The following is a 19,789-nucleotide window of genomic DNA, read 5'->3' as shown; positions in this document are numbered from 1 at the left end:
TTATTTGGGCTGCTGAAGGCATGATTTAAAGCAGTTTTGGTGAATTAGAAACAAAAAAAGTTTTTTTGCAAAAAAGTATGGTGCTAGGTGTAGATAGCTTCATGTTTTCATCCAAATACTGTATTGCGTGTAGCTTCCACATACTGCATCCCACAACATTACTTTTATGTTGGTTGTTATTTGGGCTGCTGAAGGCATGATTTAAAGCAGTTTTGGTGAATTAGAAACAAAAAAAGTTTTTTTGCAAAAAAGTATGGTGCTAAGTGTAACTAGCTTCATGTTTTCATCCAAATACTGTATTGCTTGTAGCTTCCACATACTGCACCCCACAACATTACTTTTATGTTGGTTGTTATTTGGGCTGCTGAAGGCATGATTTAAAGCAGTTTTGGTGAATTAGAAACAAAAAAAGTTTTTTTGCAAAAAAGTATGGTGCTAGGTGTAACTAGCTTCATGTGTTCATCCAAATACTGTATTGCTTGTAGCTTCCACATACTGCACCCCACAACATTACTTTTATGTTGGTTGTTATTTGGGCTGCTGAAGGCATGATTTAAAGCAGTTTTGGTGAATTAGAAACAAAAAAAGTTTTTTTGCAAAAAAGTATGGTGCTAAGTGTAACTAGCTTCATGTGTTCATCCAAATACTGTATTGCTTGTAGCTTCCACATACTGCACCCCACAACATTACTTTTATGTTGGTTGTTATTTGGGCTGCTGAAGGCATGATTTAAAGCAGTTTTGGTGAATTAGAAACAAAAAAAGTTTTTTTGCAAAAAAGTATGGTGCTAAGAGTGTAACTAGCTTCATGTTTTCATCCAAATACTGTATTGCTTGTAGCTTCCACATACTGCACCCCACAACATTACTTTAATGTTGGTTGTTATTTGGGCTGCTAAAGGCATGATTTAAAGCAGTTTTGGTGAATTAGAAACAAAAAAAGTTTTTTTGCAAAAAAGTATGGTGCTAAGTGTAACTAGCTTCATGTTTTCATCCAAATACTGTATTGCGTGTAGCTTCCACATACTGCATCCCACAACATTACTTTTATGTTGGTTGTTATTTGGGCTGCTGAAGGCATGATTTAAAGCAGTTTTGGTGAATTAGAAACAAAAAAAGTTTTTTGCAAAAAAGTATGGTGCTAAGTGTAACTAGCTTCATGTTTTCATCCAAATACTGTATTGCTTGTAGCTTCCACATAATGCACCCCACAACATTACTTTTATGTTGGTTGTTATTTGGGCTGCTGAAGGCATGATTTAAAGCAGTTTTGGTGAATTAGAAACAAAAAAAGTTTTTTTGCAAAAAAGTATGGTGCTAGGTGTAGATAGCTTCATCATTTGAAAAGTAGATAGCTTCATGTTTTAATCCAAATACTGTATTGCTTGTAGCTTCCACATACTGCACCCCACAACATTACTTTAATGTTGGTTGTTATTTGGGCAGCTAAAGGCATGATTTAAAGCAGTTTTGGTGAATTAGAAACAAAAAAAGTTTTTTTGCAAAAAAGTATGGTGCTAGGTGTAACTAGCTTCATGTTTTCATCCAAATACTGTATTGCTTGTAGCTTCCACATACTGCACCCCACAACATTACTTTTATGTTGGTTGTTATTTGGGCTGCTGAAGGCATGTTTTAAAGCAGTTTTGGTGAATTGGAAACAAAAAAAGTTTTTTTGCAAAAAAGTATGGTGCTAAGTGTTACTAACTTCATGTTTTCATCCAAATACTGTATTGCTTGTAGCTTCCACATACTGCACCCCACAACATTACTTTTATGTTGGTTGTTATTTGGGCTGCTGAAGGCATGATTTAAAGCAGTTTTGGTGAATTAGAAACAAAAAAAGTTTTTTTGCAAAAAAGTATGGTGCTAGGTGTAGATAGCTTCATGTTTTCATCCAAATACTGTATTGCTTGTAGCTTCCACATACTGCATCCCACAACATTACTTTTATGTTGGTTGTTATTTGGGCTGCTGAAGGCATGATTTAAAGCAGTTTTGGTGAATTAGAAACAAAAAAAGTTTTTTTGCAAAAAAGTATGGTGCTAGGTGTAACTAGCTTCATGTTTTCATCCAAATTCTGTATTGCTTGTAGCTTCCACATACTGCACCCCACAACATTACTTTTATGTTGGTTGTTATTTGGGCTGCTGAAGGCATGATTTAAAGCAGTTTTGGTGAATTAGAAACAAAAAAATTTTTTTTGCAAAAAAGTATGGTGCTAGGTGTAGATAGCTTCATGTTTTCATTCAAATACTGTATTGCGTGTAGCTTCCACATACTGGATCCCACAACATTACTTTTTATGTTAGTTGTTATTTGGGCTGCTGAAGGCATGATTTAAAGCAGTTTTGGTGAATTAGAAACAAAAAAAGTTTTTTTGCAAAAAAGTATGGTGCTAGGTGTAACTAGCTTCATGTTTTCATCCAAATACTGTATTGCTTGTAGCTTCCACATACTGCACCCCACAACATTACTTTTATGTTGGTTGTTATTTGGGCTGCTGAAGGCATGATTTAAAGCAGTTTTGGTGAATTAGAAACAAAAAAAGTTTTTTTGCAAAAAAGTATGGTGCTAGGTGTAGATAGCTTCATCATTTGAAAAGTAGATAGCTTCATGTTTTAATCCAAATACTTTATTGCTTGTAGCTTCCACATACTGCACCCCACAACATTACTTTAATGTTGGTTGTTATTTGGGCAGCTAAAGGCATGATTTAAAGCAGTTTTGGTGAATTAGAAACAAAAAAAGTTTTTTTGCAAAAAAGTATGGTGCTAGGTGTAGATAGCTTCATGTTTTCATCCAAATACTGTATTGCTTGTAGCTTCCACATACTGCATCCCACAACATTACTTTTATGTTGGTTGTTATTTGGGCTGCTGAAGGCATGATTTAAAGCAGTTTTGGTGAATTAGAAACAAAAAAAGTTTTTTTGCAAAAAAGTATGGTGCTAGGTGTAGATAGCTTCATGTTTTCATCCAAATACTGTATTGCGTGTAGCTTCCACATACTGCATCCCACAACATTACTTTTATGTTGGTTGTTATTTGGGCTGCTGAAGGCATGATTTAAAGCAGTTTTGGTGAATTAGAAACAAAAAAAGTTTTTTTGCAAAAAAGTATGGTGCTAAGTGTAACTAGCTTCATGTTTTCATCCAAATACTGTATTGCTTGTAGCTTCCACATACTGCACCCCACAACATTACTTTTATGTTGGTTGTTATTTGGGCTGCTGAAGGCATGATTTAAAGCAGTTTTGGTGAATTAGAAACAAAAAAAGTTTTTTTGCAAAAAAGTATGGTGCTAGGTGTAACTAGCTTCATGTGTTCATCCAAATACTGTATTGCTTGTAGCTTCCACATACTGCACCCCACAACATTACTTTTATGTTGGTTGTTATTTGGGCTGCTGTTGGCATGATTTAAAGCAGTTTTGGTGAATTAGAAACAAAAAAAGTTTTTTTGCAAAAAAGTATGGTGCTAGGTGTAGATAGCTTCATGTTTTCATCCAAATACTGTATTGCTTGTAGCTTCCACATACTGCACCCCACAACATTACTTTTATGTTGGTTGTTATTTGGGCTGCTGAAGGCATGATTTAAAGCAGTTTTGGTGAATTAGAAACAAAAAAAGTTTTTTTGCAAAAAAGTATGGTGCTAAGTGTAACTAGCTTCATGTTTTCATCCAAATACTGTATTGCTTGTAGCTTCCACATACTGCACCCCACAACATTACTTTTATGTTGGTTGTTATTTGGGCTGCTGAAGGCATGATTTAAAGCAGTTTTGGTGAATTAGAAACAAAAAAAGTTTTTTTGCAAAAAAGTATGGTGCTAAGTGTTACTAGCTTCATGTTTTCATCCAAATACTGTATTGCTTGTAGCTTCCACATACTGCATCCCACAACATTACTTTTATGTTGGTTGTTATTTGGGCTGCTGAAGGCATGATTTAAAGCAGTTTTGGTGAATTAGAAACAAAAAAAGTTTTTTTGCAAAAAAGTATGGTGCTAGGTGTAGATAGCTTCATGTTTTCATCCAAATACTGTATTGCTTGTAGCTTCCACATACTGCACCCCACAACATTACTTTTATGTTGGTTGTTATTTGGGCTGCTGAAGGCATGATTTAAAGCAGTTTTGGTGAATTAGAAACAAAAAAAGTTTTTTTGCAAAAAAGTATGGTGCTAAGTGTAACTAGCTTCATGTTTTCATCCAAATACTGTATTGCTTGTAGCTTCCACATACTGCACCCCACAACATTACTTTTATGTTGGTTGTTATTTGGGCTGCTGAAGGCATGATTTAAAGCAGTTTTGGTGAATTAGAAACAAAATAAGTTTTTTTCCAAAAAAATATGGTGCTAGGTGTAGATAGCTTCATCATTTGAAAAGTAGATAGCTTCATGTTTTAATCCAAATACTGTATTGCTTGTAGCTTCCACATACTGCACCCCACAACATTACTTTAATGTTGGTTGTTATTTGGGCAGCTAAAGGCATGATTTAAAGCAGTTTTGGTGAATTAGAAACAAAAAAAGTTTTTTTGCAAAAATGTATGGTGCTAGGTGTAGATAGCTTCATGTTTTCATCCAAATACTGTATTGTGTGTAGCTTCCACATACTGCATCCCACAACATTACTTTTATGTTGGTTGTTATTTGGGCTGCTGAAGGCATGATTTAAAGCAGTTTTGGTGAATTAGAAACAAAAAAAGTTTTTTTGCAAAAAAGTATGGTGCTAGGTGTAGATAGCTTCATGTTTTCATCCAAATACTGTATTGCGTGTAGCTTCCACATACTGCATCCCACAACATTACTTTTATGTTGGTTGTTATTTGGGCTGCTGAAGGCATGATTTAAAGCAGTTTTGGTGAATTAGAAACAAAAAAGTTTTTTTGCAAAAAAGTATGGTGCTAAGTGTAACTAGCTTCATGTTTTCATCCAAATACTGTATTGCTTGTAGCTGCCACATACTGCACCCCACAACATTACTTTTATGTTGGTTGTTATTTGGGCTGCTGAAGGCATGATTTAAAGCAGTTTTGGTGAATTAGAAACAAAAAAAGTTTTTTTGCAAAAAAGTATGGTGCTAGGTGTAGATAGCTTCATGTTTTCATCCAAATACTGTATTGCTTGTAGCTTCCACATACTGCACCCCACAACATTACTTTTATGTTGGTTGTTATTTGGGCTGCTGAAGGCATGATTTAAAGCAGTTTTGGTGAATTAGAAACAAAAAAAGTTTTTTTGCAAAAAAGTATGGTGCTAAGTGTAACTAGCTTCATGTGTTCATCCAAATACTGTATTGCTTGTAGCTTCCACATACTGCACCCCACAACATTACTTTTATGTTGGTTGTTATTTGGGCTGCTGAAGGCATGATTTAAAGCAGTTTTGGTGAATTAGAAACAAAAAAAGTTTTTTGCAAAAAAGTATGGTGCTAGGTGTAGATAGCTTCATGTTGTCATCCAAATACTGTATTGCGTGTAGCTTCCACATACTGCATCCCACAACATTACTTTTATGTTGGTTGTTATTTGGGCTGCTGAAGGCATGATTTAAAGCAGTTTTGGTGAATTAGAAACAAAAAAAGTTTTTTTGCAAAAAAGTATGGTGCTAAGTGTAACTAGCTTCATGTTTTCATCCAAATACTGTATTGCTTGTAGCTTCCACATACTGCACCCCACAACATTACTTTTATGTTGGTTGTTATTTGGGCTGCTGTTGGCATGATTTAAAGCAGTTTTGGTGAATTAGAAACAAAAAAAGTTTTTTTGCAAAAAAGTATGGTGCTAGGTGTAGATAGCTTCATCATTTGAAAAGTAGATAGCTTCATGTTTTAATCCAAATACTGTATTGCTTGTAGCTTCCACATACTGCACCCCACAACATTACTTTAATGTTGGTTGTTATTTGGGCAACTAAAGGCATGATTTAAAGCAGTTTTGGTGAATTAGAAACAAAAAAAGTTTTTTTGCAAAAAAGTATGGTGCCAGGTGTAGATAGCTTCATGTTTTCATCCAAATACTGTATTGTGTGTAGCTTCCACATACTGCATCCCACAACATTACTTTTATGTTGGTTGTTATTTGGGCTGCTGAAGGCATGATTTAAAGCAGTTTTGGTGAATTAGAAACAAAAAAGGTTTTTTTGCAAAAAAGTATGGTGCTAGGTGTAGATAGCTTCATGTTTTCATCCAAATACTGTATTGCTTGTAGCTTCCACATACTGCACCCCACAACATTACTTTTATGTTGGTTGTTATTTGGGCTGCTGAAGGCATGATTTAAAGCAGTTTTGGTGAATTAGAAACAAAAAAAGTTTTTTTGCAAAAAAGTATGGTGCTAAGTGTAACTAGCTTCATGTTTTCATCCAAATACTGTATTGCTTGTAGCTTCCACATACTGCACCCCACAACATTACTTTTATGTTGGTTGTTATTTGGGCTGCTGAAGGCATGATTTAAAGCAGTTTTGGTGAATTAGAAACAAAAAAGTTTTTTTGCAAAAAAGTATGGTGCTAAGTGTAACTAGCTTCATGTTTTCATCCAAATACTGTATTGCTTGTAGCTTCCACATACTGCACCCCACAACATTACTTTTATGTTGGTTGTTATTTGGGCTGCTGAAGGCATGATTTAAAGTAGTTTTGGTGAATTAGAAACAAAAAAAAGTTTTTTTGCAAAAAAGTATGGTGCTAAGAGTGTAACTAGCTTCATGTTTTCATCCAAATACTGTATTGCTTGTAGCTTCCACATACTGCACCCCACAACATTACTTTAATGTTGGTTGTTATTTGGGCTGCTAAAGGCATGATTTAAAGCAGTTTTGGTGAATTAGAAACAAAAAAATTTTTTTTGCAAAAAAGTATGGTGCTAAGTGTAACTAGCTTCATGTTTTCATCCAAATACTGTATTGCTTGTAGCTTCCACATACTGCACCCCACAACATTACTTTTATGTTGGTTGTTATTTGGGCTGCTGAAGGCATGATTTAAAGCAGTTTTGGTGAATTAGAAACAAAAAAAGTTTTTTTGCAAAAAAGTATGGTGCTAAGTGTTACTAGCTTCATGTTTTCATCCAAATACTGTATTGCTTGTAGCTTCCACATACTGCATCCCACAACATTACTTTTATGTTGGTTGTTATTTGGGCTGCTGAAGGCATGATTTAAAGCAGTTTTGGTGAATTAGAAACAAAAAAAGTTTTTTTGCAAAAAAGTATGGTGCTAGGTGTAGATAGCTTCATGTTTTCATCCAAATACTGTATTGCTTGTAGCTTCCACATACTGCACCCCACAACATTACTTTTATGTTGGTTGTTATTTGGGCTGCTGAAGGCATGATTTAAAGCAGTTTTGGTGAATTAGAAACAAAAAAAGTTTTTTTGCAAAAAAGTATGGTGCTAGGTGTAACTAGCTTCATGTTTTCATCCAAATACTGTATTGCTTGTAGCTTCCACATACTGCATCCCACAACATTACTTTAATGTTGGTTGTTATTTGGGCTGCTGAAGGCATGATTTAAAGCAGTTTTGGTGAATTAGAAACAAAAAAAGTTTTTTTGCAAAAAAGTATGGTGCTAAGTGTAACTAGCTTCATGTTTTCATCCAAATACTGTATTGCTTGTAGCTTCCACATACTGCACCCCACAACATTACTTTTATGTTGGTTGTTATTTGGGCTGCTGAAGGCATGATTTAAAGCAGTTTTGGTGAATTAGAAACAAAAAAAGTTTTTTGCAAAAAAGTATGGTGCTAGGTGTAGATAGCTTCATGTTTTCATCCAAATACTGTATTGCGTGTAGCTTCCACATACTGCATCCCACAACATTACTTTTATGTTGGTTGTTATTTGGGCTGCTGAAGGCATGATTTAAAGCAGTTTTGGTGAATTAGAAACAAAAAAAGTTTTTTTGCAAAAAAGTATGGTGCTAAGTGTAACTTGCTTCATGTTTTCATCCAAATACTGTATTGCTTGTAGCTTCCACATACTGCACCCCACAACATTACTTTTATGTTGGTTGTTATTTGGGCTGCTGAAGGCATGATTTAAAGCAGTTTTGGTGAATTAGAAACAAAAAAAGTTTTTTTGCAAAAAAGTATGGTGCTAAGTGTAACTAGCTTCATGTTTTCATCCAAATACTGTATTGCTTGTAGCTTCCACATACTGCACCCCACAACATTACTTTTATGTTGGTTGTTATTTGGGCTGCTGTTGGCATGATTTAAAGCAGTTTTGGTGAATTAGAAACAAAAAAAGTTTTTTTGCAAAAAAGTATGGTGCTAGGTGTAGATAGCTTCATCATTTGAAAAGTAGATAGCTTCATGTTTTAATCCAAATACTGTATTGCTTGTAGCTTCCACATACTGCACCCCACAACATTACTTTAATGTTGGTTGTTATTTGGGCAGCTAAAGGCATGATTTAAAGCAGTTTTGGTGAATTAGAAACAAAAAAAGTTTTTTTGCAAAAAAGTATGGTGCTAGGTGTAGATAGCTTCATGTTTTCATCCAAATACTGTATTGTGTGTAGCTTCCACATACTGCATCCCACAACATTACTTTTATGTTGGTTGTTATTTGGGCTGCTGAAGGCATGATTTAAAGCAGTTTTGGTGAATTAGAAACAAAAAAAGTTTTTTTGCAAAAAAGTATGGTGCTAGGTGTAGATAGCTTCATGTTTTCATCCAAATACTGTATTGCGTGTAGCTTCCACATACTGCATCCCACAACATTACTTTTATGTTGGTTGTTATTTGGGCTGCTGAAGGCATGATTTAAAGCAGTTTTGGTGAATTAGAAACAAAAAAAGTTTTTTTGCAAAAAAGTATGGTGCTAAGTGTAACTAGCTTCATGTTTTCATCCAAATACTGTATTGCTTGTAGCTTCCACATACTGCACCCCACAACATTACTTTTATGTTGGTTGTTATTTGGGCTGCTGAAGGCATGATTTAAAGCAGTTTTGGTGAATTAGAAACAAAAAAAGTTTTTTTGCAAAAAAGTATGGTGCTAGGTGTAACTAGCTTCATGTGTTCATCCAAATACTGTATTGCTTGTAGCTTCCACATACTGCACCCCACAACATTACTTTTATGTTGGTTGTTATTTGGGCTGCTGAAGGCATGATTTAAAGCAGTTTTGGTGAATTAGAAACAAAAAAAGTTTTTTTGCAAAAAAGTATGGTGCTAAGTGTAACTAGCTTCATGTGTTCATCCAAATACTGTATTGCTTGTAGCTTCCACATACTGCACCCCACAACATTACTTTTATGTTGGTTGTTATTTGGGCTGCTGAAGGCATGATTTAAAGCAGTTTTGGTGAATTAGAAACAAAAAAAGTTTTTTTGCAAAAAAGTATGGTGCTAAGAGTGTAACTAGCTTCATGTTTTCATCCAAATACTGTATTGCTTGTAGCTTCCACATACTGCACCCCACAACATTACTTTAATGTTGGTTGTTATTTGGGCTGCTAAAGGCATGATTTAAAGCAGTTTTGGTGAATTAGAAACAAAAAAAGTTTTTTTGCAAAAAAGTATGGTGCTAAGTGTAACTAGCTTCATGTTTTCATCCAAATACTGTATTGCGTGTAGCTTCCACATACTGCATCCCACAACATTACTTTTATGTTGGTTGTTATTTGGGCTGCTGAAGGCATGATTTAAAGCAGTTTTGGTGAATTAGAAACAAAAAAAGTTTTTTGCAAAAAAGTATGGTGCTAAGTGTAACTAGCTTCATGTTTTCATCCAAATACTGTATTGCTTGTAGCTTCCACATAATGCACCCCACAACATTACTTTTATGTTGGTTGTTATTTGGGCTGCTGAAGGCATGATTTAAAGCAGTTTTGGTGAATTAGAAACAAAAAAAGTTTTTTGCAAAAAAGTATGGTGCTAGGTGTAGATAGCTTCATCATTTGAAAAGTAGATAGCTTCATGTTTTAATCCAAATACTGTATTGCTTGTAGCTTCCACATACTGCACCCCACAACATTACTTTAATGTTGGTTGTTATTTGGGCAGCTAAAGGCATGATTTAAAGCAGTTTTGGTGAATTAGAAACAAAAAAAGTTTTTTTGCAAAAAAGTATGGTGCTAGGTGTAACTAGCTTCATGTTTTCATCCAAATACTGTATTGCTTGTAGCTTCCACATACTGCACCCCACAACATTACTTTTATGTTGGTTGTTATTTGGGCTGCTGAAGGCATGTTTTAAAGCAGTTTTGGTGAATTGGAAACAAAAAAAGTTTTTTTGCAAAAAAGTATGGTGCTAAGTGTTACTAACTTCATGTTTTCATCCAAATACTGTATTGCTTGTAGCTTCCACATACTGCACCCCACAACATTACTTTTATGTTGGTTGTTATTTGGGCTGCTGAAGGCATGATTTAAAGCAGTTTTGGTGAATTAGAAACAAAAAAAGTTTTTTTGCAAAAAAGTATGGTGCTAGGTGTAGATAGCTTCATGTTTTCATCCAAATACTGTATTGCTTGTAGCTTCCACATACTGCATCCCACAACATTACTTTTATGTTGGTTGTTATTTGGGCTGCTGAAGGCATGATTTAAAGCAGTTTTGGTGAATTAGAAACAAAAAAAGTTTTTTTGCAAAAAAGTATGGTGCTAGGTGTAACTAGCTTCATGTTTTCATCCAAATTCTGTATTGCTTGTAGCTTCCACATACTGCACCCCACAACATTACTTTTATGTTGGTTGTTATTTGGGCTGCTGAAGGCATGATTTAAAGCAGTTTTGGTGAATTAGAAACAAAAAAATTTTTTTTGCAAAAAAGTATGGTGCTAGGTGTAGATAGCTTCATGTTTTCATTCAAATACTGTATTGCTTGTAGCTTCCACATACTGCACCCCACAACATTACTTTTATGTTGGTTGTTATTTGGGCTGCTGAAGGCATGATTTAAAGCAGTTTTGGTGAATTAGAAACAAAAAAAGTTTTTTTGCAAAAAAGTATGGTGCTAGGTGTAGATAGCTTCATCATTTGAAAAGTAGATAGCTTCATGTTTTAATCCAAATACTTTATTGCTTGTAGCTTCCACATACTGCACCCCACAACATTACTTTAATGTTGGTTGTTATTTGGGCAGCTAAAGGCATGATTTAAAGCAGTTTTGGTGAATTAGAAACAAAAAAAGTTTTTTTGCAAAAAAGTATGGTGCTAGGTGTAGATAGCTTCATGTTTTCATCCAAATACTGTATTGCTTGTAGCTTCCACATACTGCATCCCACAACATTACTTTTATGTTGGTTGTTATTTGGGCTGCTGAAGGCATGATTTAAAGCAGTTTTGGTGAATTAGAAACAAAAAAAGTTTTTTTGCAAAAAAGTATGGTGCTAGGTGTAGATAGCTTCATGTTTTCATCCAAATACTGTATTGCGTGTAGCTTCCACATACTGCATCCCACAACATTACTTTTATGTTGGTTGTTATTTGGGCTGCTGAAGGCATGATTTAAAGCAGTTTTGGTGAATTAGAAACAAAAAAAGTTTTTTTGCAAAAAAGTATGGTGCTAAGTGTAACTAGCTTCATGTTTTCATCCAAATACTGTATTGCTTGTAGCTTCCACATACTGCACCCCACAACATTACTTTTATGTTGGTTGTTATTTGGGCTGCTGAAGGCATGATTTAAAGCAGTTTTGGTGAATTAGAAACAAAAAAAGTTTTTTTCCAAAAAAGTATGGTGCTAGGTGTAACTAGCTTCATGTGTTCATCCAAATACTGTATTGCTTGTAGCTTCCACATACTGCACCCCACAACATTACTTTTATGTTGGTTGTTATTTGGGCTGCTGAAGGCATGATTTAAAGCAGTTTTGGTGAATTAGAAACAAAAAAAGTTTTTTTGCAAAAAAGTATGGTGCTAAGTGTAACTAGCTTCATGTTTTCATCCAAATACTGTATTGCTTGTAGCTTCCACATACTGCACCCCACAACATTACTTTTATGTTGGTTGTTATTTGGGCTGCTAAAGGCATGATTTAAAGCAGTTTTGGTGAATTAGAAACAAAAAAAGTTTTTTTGCAAAAAAGTATGGTGCTAAGTGTAGATAGCTTCATGTTTTCATCCAAATACTGTATTGCGTGTAGCTTCCACATACTGCATCCCACAACATTACTTTTATGTTGGTTGTTATTTGGGCTGCTGAAGGCATGATTTAAAGCAGTTTTGGTGAATTAGAAACAAAAAAAGTTTTTTTGCAAAAAAGTATGGTGCTAGGTGTAGATAGCTTCATGTTTTCATCCAAATACTGTATTGCGTGTAGCTTCCACATACTGCATCCCACAACATTACTTTTATGTTGGTTGTTATTTGGGCTGCTGAAGGCATGATTTAAAGCAGTTTTGGTGAATTAGAAACAAAAAAAGTTTTTTTGCAAAAAAGTATGGTGCTAGGTGTAGATAGCTTCATGTTTTCAACCAAATACTGTATTGTGTGTAGCTTCCACATACTGCATCCCACAACATTACTTTTATGTTGGTTGTTATTTGGGCTGCTGAAGGCATGATTTAAAGCAGTTTTGGTGAATTAGAAACAAAAAAAGTTTTTTTGCAAAAAAGTATGGTGCTAAGTGTAACTAGCTTCATGTTTTAATCCAAATACTGTATTGCTTGTAGCTTCCACATACTGCACCCCACAACATTACTTTAATGTTGGTTGTTATTTGGGCAGCTAAAGACATGATTTAAAGCAGTTTTGGTGAATTAGAAACAAAAAAAGTTTTTTTGCAAAAAAGTATGGTGCTAGGTGTAGATAGCTTCATCATTTGAAAAGTAGATAGCTTCATGTTTTAATCCAAATACTGTATTGCTTGTAGCTTCCACATACTGCACCCCACAACATTACTTTAATGTTGGTTGTTATTTGGGCAGCTAAAGACATGATTTAAAGCAGTTTTGGTGAATTAGAAACAAAAAAAGTTTTTTTGCAAAAAAGTATGGTGCTAGGTGTAGATAGCTTCATGTTTTCATCCAAATACTGTATTGCTTGTAGCTTCCACATACTGCACCCCACAACATTACTTTAATGTTGGTTGTTATTTGGGCAGCTAAAGGCATGATTTAAAGCAGTTTTGGTGAATTAGAAACAAAAAAAGTTTTTTTGCAAAAAAGTATGGTGCTAGGTGTAGATAGCTTCATGTTTTCAACCAAATACTGTATTGCGTGTAGCTTCCACATACTGCATCCCACAACATTACTTTTATGTTGGTTGTTATTTGGGCTGCTGAAGGCATGATTTAAAGCAGTTTTGGTGAATTAGAAACAAAAAAAGTTTTTTTGCAAAAAAGTATGGTGCTAGGTGTAGATAGCTTCATGTTTTCATCCAAATACTGTATTGCGTGTAGCTTCCACATACTGCATCCCACAACATTACTTTTTATGTTGGTTGTTATTTGGGCTGCAGAAGGCATGATTTAAAGCAGTTTTGGTGAATTAGAAACAAAAAAAAGTTTTTTTTGCAAAAAAGTATGGTGCTAAGTGTAACTAGCTTCATGTTTTCATCCAAATACTGTATTGCTTGTAGCTTCCACATACTGCACCCCACAACATTACTTTTATGTTGGTTGTTATTTGGGCTGCTGAAGGCATGATTTAAAGCAGTTTTGGTGAATTAGAAACAAAAAAAGTTTTTTTGCAAAAAACCATGGTGCTAGGTGCAGAGAGCTTCATGTTTTCATCCAAATACTGTATTGCTTGTAGCTTCCACATACTGCACCCCACAACATTACTTTTATGTTGGTTGTTATTTGGGCTGCTGAAGGCATGATTTAAAGCAGTTTTGGTGAATTAGAAACAAAAAAAGTTTTTTTGCAAAAAAGTATGGTGCTAGGTGTAGATAGCTTCATTATTTGAAAAGTAGATAGCTTCATGTTTTCATCCAAATACTGTATTGCTTGTAGCTTCCACATACTGCACCCCACAACATTACTTTTATGTTGGTTGTTATTTGGGCTGCTGAATACATGATTTAAAGCAGTTTTGGTGAATTAGAAACAAAAAAAGTTTTTTTGCAAAAAAGTATGGTGCTAGGTGTAGATAGCTTCATGTTTTCATCCAAATACTGTATTGCTTGTAGCTTCCACATACTGCACCCCACAACATTACTTTTATGTTGGTTGTTATTTGGGCTGCTGAAGGCATGATTTAAAGCAGTTTTGGTGAATTAGAAACAAAAAAAGTTTTTTTGCAAAAAAGTATGGTGCTAGGTGTAGATAGCTTCATCATTTGAAAAGTAGATAGCTTCATGTTTTAATTCAAATACTGTATTGCTTGTAGCTTCCACATACTGCACCCCACAACATTACTTTAATGTTGGTTGTTATTTGGGCAGCTAAGGGCATGATTTAAAGCAGTTTTGGTGAATTAGAAACAAAAAAAGTTTTTTTGCAAAAAAGTATGGTGCTAGGTGTAGATAGCTTCATGTTTTCATCCAAATACTGTATTGCTTGTAGCTTCCACATACTGCACCCCACAACATTACTTTTATGTTGGTTGTTATTTGGGCTGCTGAAGGCATGATTTAAAGCAGTTTTGGTGAATTAGAAACAAAAAAAGTTTTTTTGCAAAAAAGTATTGTGCTAAGTGTAACTAGCTTCATGTTTTCATCCAAATACTGTATTGCTTGTAGCTTCCACATACTGCACCCCACAACATTACTTTTATGTTGGTTGTTATTTGGGCTGCTGAAGGCATGATTTAAAGCAGTTTTGGTGAATTAGAAACAAAAAAAAGTTTTTTTGCAAAAAAGTATGGTGCTAAGAGTGTAACTAGCTTCATGTTTTCATCCAAATACTGTATTGCTTGTAGCTTCCACATACTGCACCCCACAACATTACTTTAATGTTGGTTGTTATTTGGGCTGCTAAAGGCATGATTTAAAGCAGTTTTGGTGAATTAGAAACAAAAAAAGTTTTTTTGCAAAAAAGTATGGTGCTAAGTGTAACTAGCTTCATGTTTTCATCCAAATACTGTATTGCTTGTAGCTTCCACATACTGCACCCCACAACATTACTTTTATGTTGGTTGTTATTTGGGCTGCTGAAGGCATAATTTAAAGCAGTTTTGGTGAATTAGAAACAAAAAAAGTTTTTTTGCAAAAAAGTATGGTGCTAGGTGTAGATAGCTTCATCATTTGAAAAGTAGATAGTTTCATGTTTTAATCCAAATACTGTATTGCTTGTAGCTTCCACATACTGCACCCCACAACATTACTTTAATGTTGGTTGTTATTTGGGCAGCTAAAGGCATGATTTAAAGCAGTTTTGGTGAATTAGAAACAAAAAAGTTTTTTTGCAAAAAAGTATGGTGCTAGGTGTAGATAGCTTCATGTTTTCATCCAAATACTGTATTGTGTGTAGCTTCCACATACTGCATCCCACAACATTACTTTTATGTTGGTTGTTATTTGGGCTGCTGAAGGCATGATTTAAAGCAGTTTTGGTGAATTAGAAACAAAAAAAGTTTTTTTGCAAAAAAGTATGGTGCTAAGTGTTACTAGCTTCATGTTTTCATCCAAATACTGTATTGCTTGTAGCTTCCACATACTGCATCCCACAACATTACTTTTATGTTGGTTGTTATTTGGGCTGCTGAAGGCATGATTTAAAGCAGTTTTGGTGAATTAGAAACAAAAAAAGTTTTTTTGCAAAAAAGTATGGTGCTAAAGGTGTAACTAGCTTCATGTTTTCATCCAAATACTGTATTGCTTGTAGCTTCCACATACTGCACCCCACAACATTACTTTTATGTTGGTTGTTATTTGGGCTGCTGAAGGCATGATTTAAAGCAGTTTTGGTGAATTAGAAACAAAAAAAGTTTTTTTGCAAAAAAGTATGGTGCTAAGTGTAACTAGCTTCATGTTTTCATCCAAATACTGTATTGCTTGTAGCTTCCACATAATGCACCCCACAACATTACTTTTATGTTGGTTGTTATTTGGGTTGCTGAAGGCATGATTTAAAGCAGTTTTGGTGAATTAGAAACAAAAAAAGTTTTTTTGCAAAAAAGTATGGTGCTAAGTGTTACTAGCTTCATGTTTTCATCCAAATACTGTATTGCTTGTAGCTTCCACATACTGCACCCCACAACATTACTTTTATGTTGGTTGTTATTTGGGCTGCTGAAGGCATGATTTAAAGCAGTTTTGGTGAATTAGAAACAAAAAAAGTTTTTTTGCAAAAAAGTATGGTGCTAAGTGTTACTAGCTTCATGTTTTCATCCAAATACTGTATTGCTTGTAGCTTCCACATACTGCATCCCACAACATTACTTTTATGTTGGTTGTTATTTGGGCTGCTGAAGGCATGATTTAAAGCAGTTTTGGTGAATTAGAAACAAAAAAAGTTTTTTGCAAAAAAGTATGGTGCTAAGTGTAACTAGCTTCATGTTTTCATCCAAATACTGTATTGCTTGTAGCTTCCACATACTGCACCCCACAACATTACTTTTATGTTGGTTGTTATTTGGGCTGCTGAAGGCATGATTTAAAGCAGTTTTGGTGAATTAGAAACAAAAAAAGTTTTTTTGCAAAAAAGTATGGTGCTAAGTGTAACTAGCTTCATGTTTTCATCCAAATACTGTATTGCTTGTAGCTTCCACATACTGCACCCCACAACATTACTTTAATGTTGGTTGTTATTTGGGCAGCTAAAGGCATGATTTAAAGCAGTTTTGGTGAATTAGAAACAAAAAAAGTTTTTTTGCAAAAAAGTATGGTGCTAGGTGTAGATAGCTTCATGTTTTCATCCAAATACTGTATTGCTTGTAGCTTCCACATACTGCATCCCACAACATTACTTTTATGTTGGTTGTTATTTGGGCTGCTGAAGGCATGATTTAAAGCAGTTTTGGTGAATTAGAAACAAAAAAAGTTTTTTTGCAAAAAAGTATGGTGCTAAGTGTAACTTGCTTCATGTTTTCATCCAAATACTGTATTGCTTGTAGCTTCCACATACTGCACCCCACAACATTACTTTTATGTTGGTTGTTATTTGGGCTGCTGAAGGCATGATTTAAAGCAGTTTTGGTGAATTAGAAACAAAAAAAGTTTTTTTGCAAAAAAGTATGGTGCTAAGTGTAACTAGCTTCATGTTTTCATCCAAATACTGTATTGCTTGTAGCTTCCACATACTGCACCCCACAACATTACTTTTATGTTGGTTGTTATTTGGGCTGCTGTTGGCATGATTTAAAGCAGTTTTGGTGAATTAGAAACAAAAAAAGTTTTTTTGCAAAAAAGTATGGTGCTAGGTGTAGATAGCTTCATCATTTGAAAAGTAGATAGCTACATGTTTTAATCCAAATACTGTATTGCTTGTAGCTTCCACATACTGCACCCCACAACATTACTTTTATGTTGGTTGTTATTTGGGCTGCTGAAGGCATGATTTAAAGCAGTTTTGGTGAATTAGAAACAAAAAAAGTTTTTTGCAAAAAAGTATGGTGCTAGGTGTAGATAGCTTCATGTTTTCATCCAAATACTGTATTGCGTGTAGCTTCCACATACTGCATCCCACAACATTACTTTTATGTTGGTTGTTATTTGGGCTGCTGAAGGCATGATTTAAAGCAGTTTTGGTGAATTAGAAACAAAAAAGGTTTTTTTGCAAAAAAGTATGGTGCTAAGTGTAACTAGCTTCATGTTTTCATCCAAATACTGTATTGCTTGTAGCTTCCACATACTGCACCCCACAACATTACTTTTATGTTGGTTGTTATTTGGGCTGCTGAAGGCATGATTTAAAGCAGTTTTGGTGAATTAGAAACAAAAAAAGTTTTTTTGCAAAAAAGTATGGTGCTAAGTGTTACTAGCTTCATGTTTTCATCCAAATACTGTATTGCTTGTAGCTTCCACATACTGCATCCCACAACATTACTTTTATGTTGGTTGTTATTTGGGCTGCTGAAGGCATGATTTAAAGCAGTTTTGGTGAATTAGAAACAAAAAAAGTTTTTTTGCAAAAAAGTATGGTGCTAAGTGTAACTAGCTTCATGTTTTCATCCAAATACTGTATTGCTTGTAGCTTCCACATACTGCACCCCACAACATTACTTTTATGTTGGTTGTTATTTGGGCTGCTGAAGGCATGATTTAAAGCAGTTTTGGTGAATTAGAAACAAAAAAAGTTTTTTTGCAAAAAAGTATGGTGCTAAGTGTAACTAGCTTCATGTTTTCATCCAAATACTGTATTGCTTGTAGCTTCCACATACTGCACCCCACAACATTACTTTAATGTTGGTTGTTATTTGGGCAGCTAAAGGCATGATTTAAAGCAGTTTTGGTGAATTAGAAACAAAAAAAGTTTTTTTGCAAAAAAGTATGGTGCTAGGTGTAGATAGCTTCATGTTTTCATCCAAATACTGTATTGCTTGTAGCTTCCACATACTGCATCCCACAACATTACTTTTATGTTGGTTGTTATTTGGGCTGCTGAAGGCATGATTTAAAGCAGTTTTGGTGAATTAGAAACAAAAAAAGTTTTTTTGCAAAAAAGTATGGTGCTAGGTGTAGATAGCTTCATCATTTGAAAAGTAGATAGCTTCATGTTTTAATCCAAATACTGTATTGCTTGTAGCTTCCACATACTGCACCCCACAACATTACTTTAATGTTGGTTGTTATTTGGGCAGCTAAAGGCATGATTTAAAGCAGTTTTGGTGAATTAGAAACAAAAAAAGTTTTTTTGCAAAAAAGTATGGTGCTAGGTGTAGATAGCTTCATGTTTTCATCCAAATACTGTATTGCGTGTAGCTTCCACATACTGCATCCCACAACATTACTTTTTATGTTGGTTGTTATTTGGGCTGCTGAAGGCATGATTTAAAGCAGTTTTGGTGAATTAGAAACAAAAAAAGTTTTTTTGCAAAAAAGTATGGTGCTAGGTGTAACTAGCTTCATGTTTTCATCCAAATACTGTATTGCTTGTAGCTTCCACATACTGCACCCCACAACATTACTTTTATGTTGGTTGTTATTTGGGCTGCTGAAGGCATGATTTAAAGCAGTTTTGGTGAATTAGAAACAAAAAAGTTTTTTTGCAAAAAAGTATGGTGCTAGGTGTAGATAGCTTCATGTTTTCATCCAAATACTGTATTGCTTGTAGCTTCCACATACTGCATCCCACAACATTACTTTAATGTTGGTTGTTATTTGGGCTGCTGAAGGCATGATTTAAAGCAGTTTTGGTGAATTAGAAACAAAAAAAGTTTTTTTGCAAAAAAGTATGGTGCTAAGTGTAACTAGCTTCATGTTTTCATCCAAATACTGTATTGCTTGTAGCTTCCACATACTGCACCCCACAACATTACTTTTATGTTGGTTGTTATTTGGGCTGCTGAAGGCATGATTTAAAGCAGTTTTGGTGAATTAGAAACAAAAAAAGTTTTTTTGCAAAAAAGTATGGTGCTAAGTGTAACTTGCTTCATGTTTTCATCCAAATACTGTATTGCTTGTAGCTTCCACATACTGCACCCCACAACATTACTTTTATGTTGGTTGTTATTTGGGCTGCTGAAGGCATGATTTAAAGCAGTTTTGGTGAATTAGAAACAAAAAAAGTTTTTTTGCAAAAAAGTATGGTGCTAGGTGTAGATAGCTTCATCATTTGAAAAGTAGATAGCTACATGTTTTAATCCAAATACTGTATTGCTTGTAGCTTCCACATACTGCACCCCACAACATTACTTTAATGTTGGTTGTTATTTGGGCAGCTAAAGGCATGATTTAAAGCAGTTTTGGTGAATTAGAAACAAAAAAAGTTTTTTTGCAAAAAACCATGGTGCTAG

The sequence above is a fragment of the Spea bombifrons genome, chromosome 5 (genome assembly GCF_027358695.1).
Source record: "Spea bombifrons isolate aSpeBom1 chromosome 5, aSpeBom1.2.pri, whole genome shotgun sequence".
In the NCBI taxonomy this organism is placed as follows: Eukaryota; Metazoa; Chordata; class Amphibia; order Anura; family Pelobatidae; genus Spea; species Spea bombifrons.
This window is presented reverse-complemented; position numbering follows the sequence as displayed.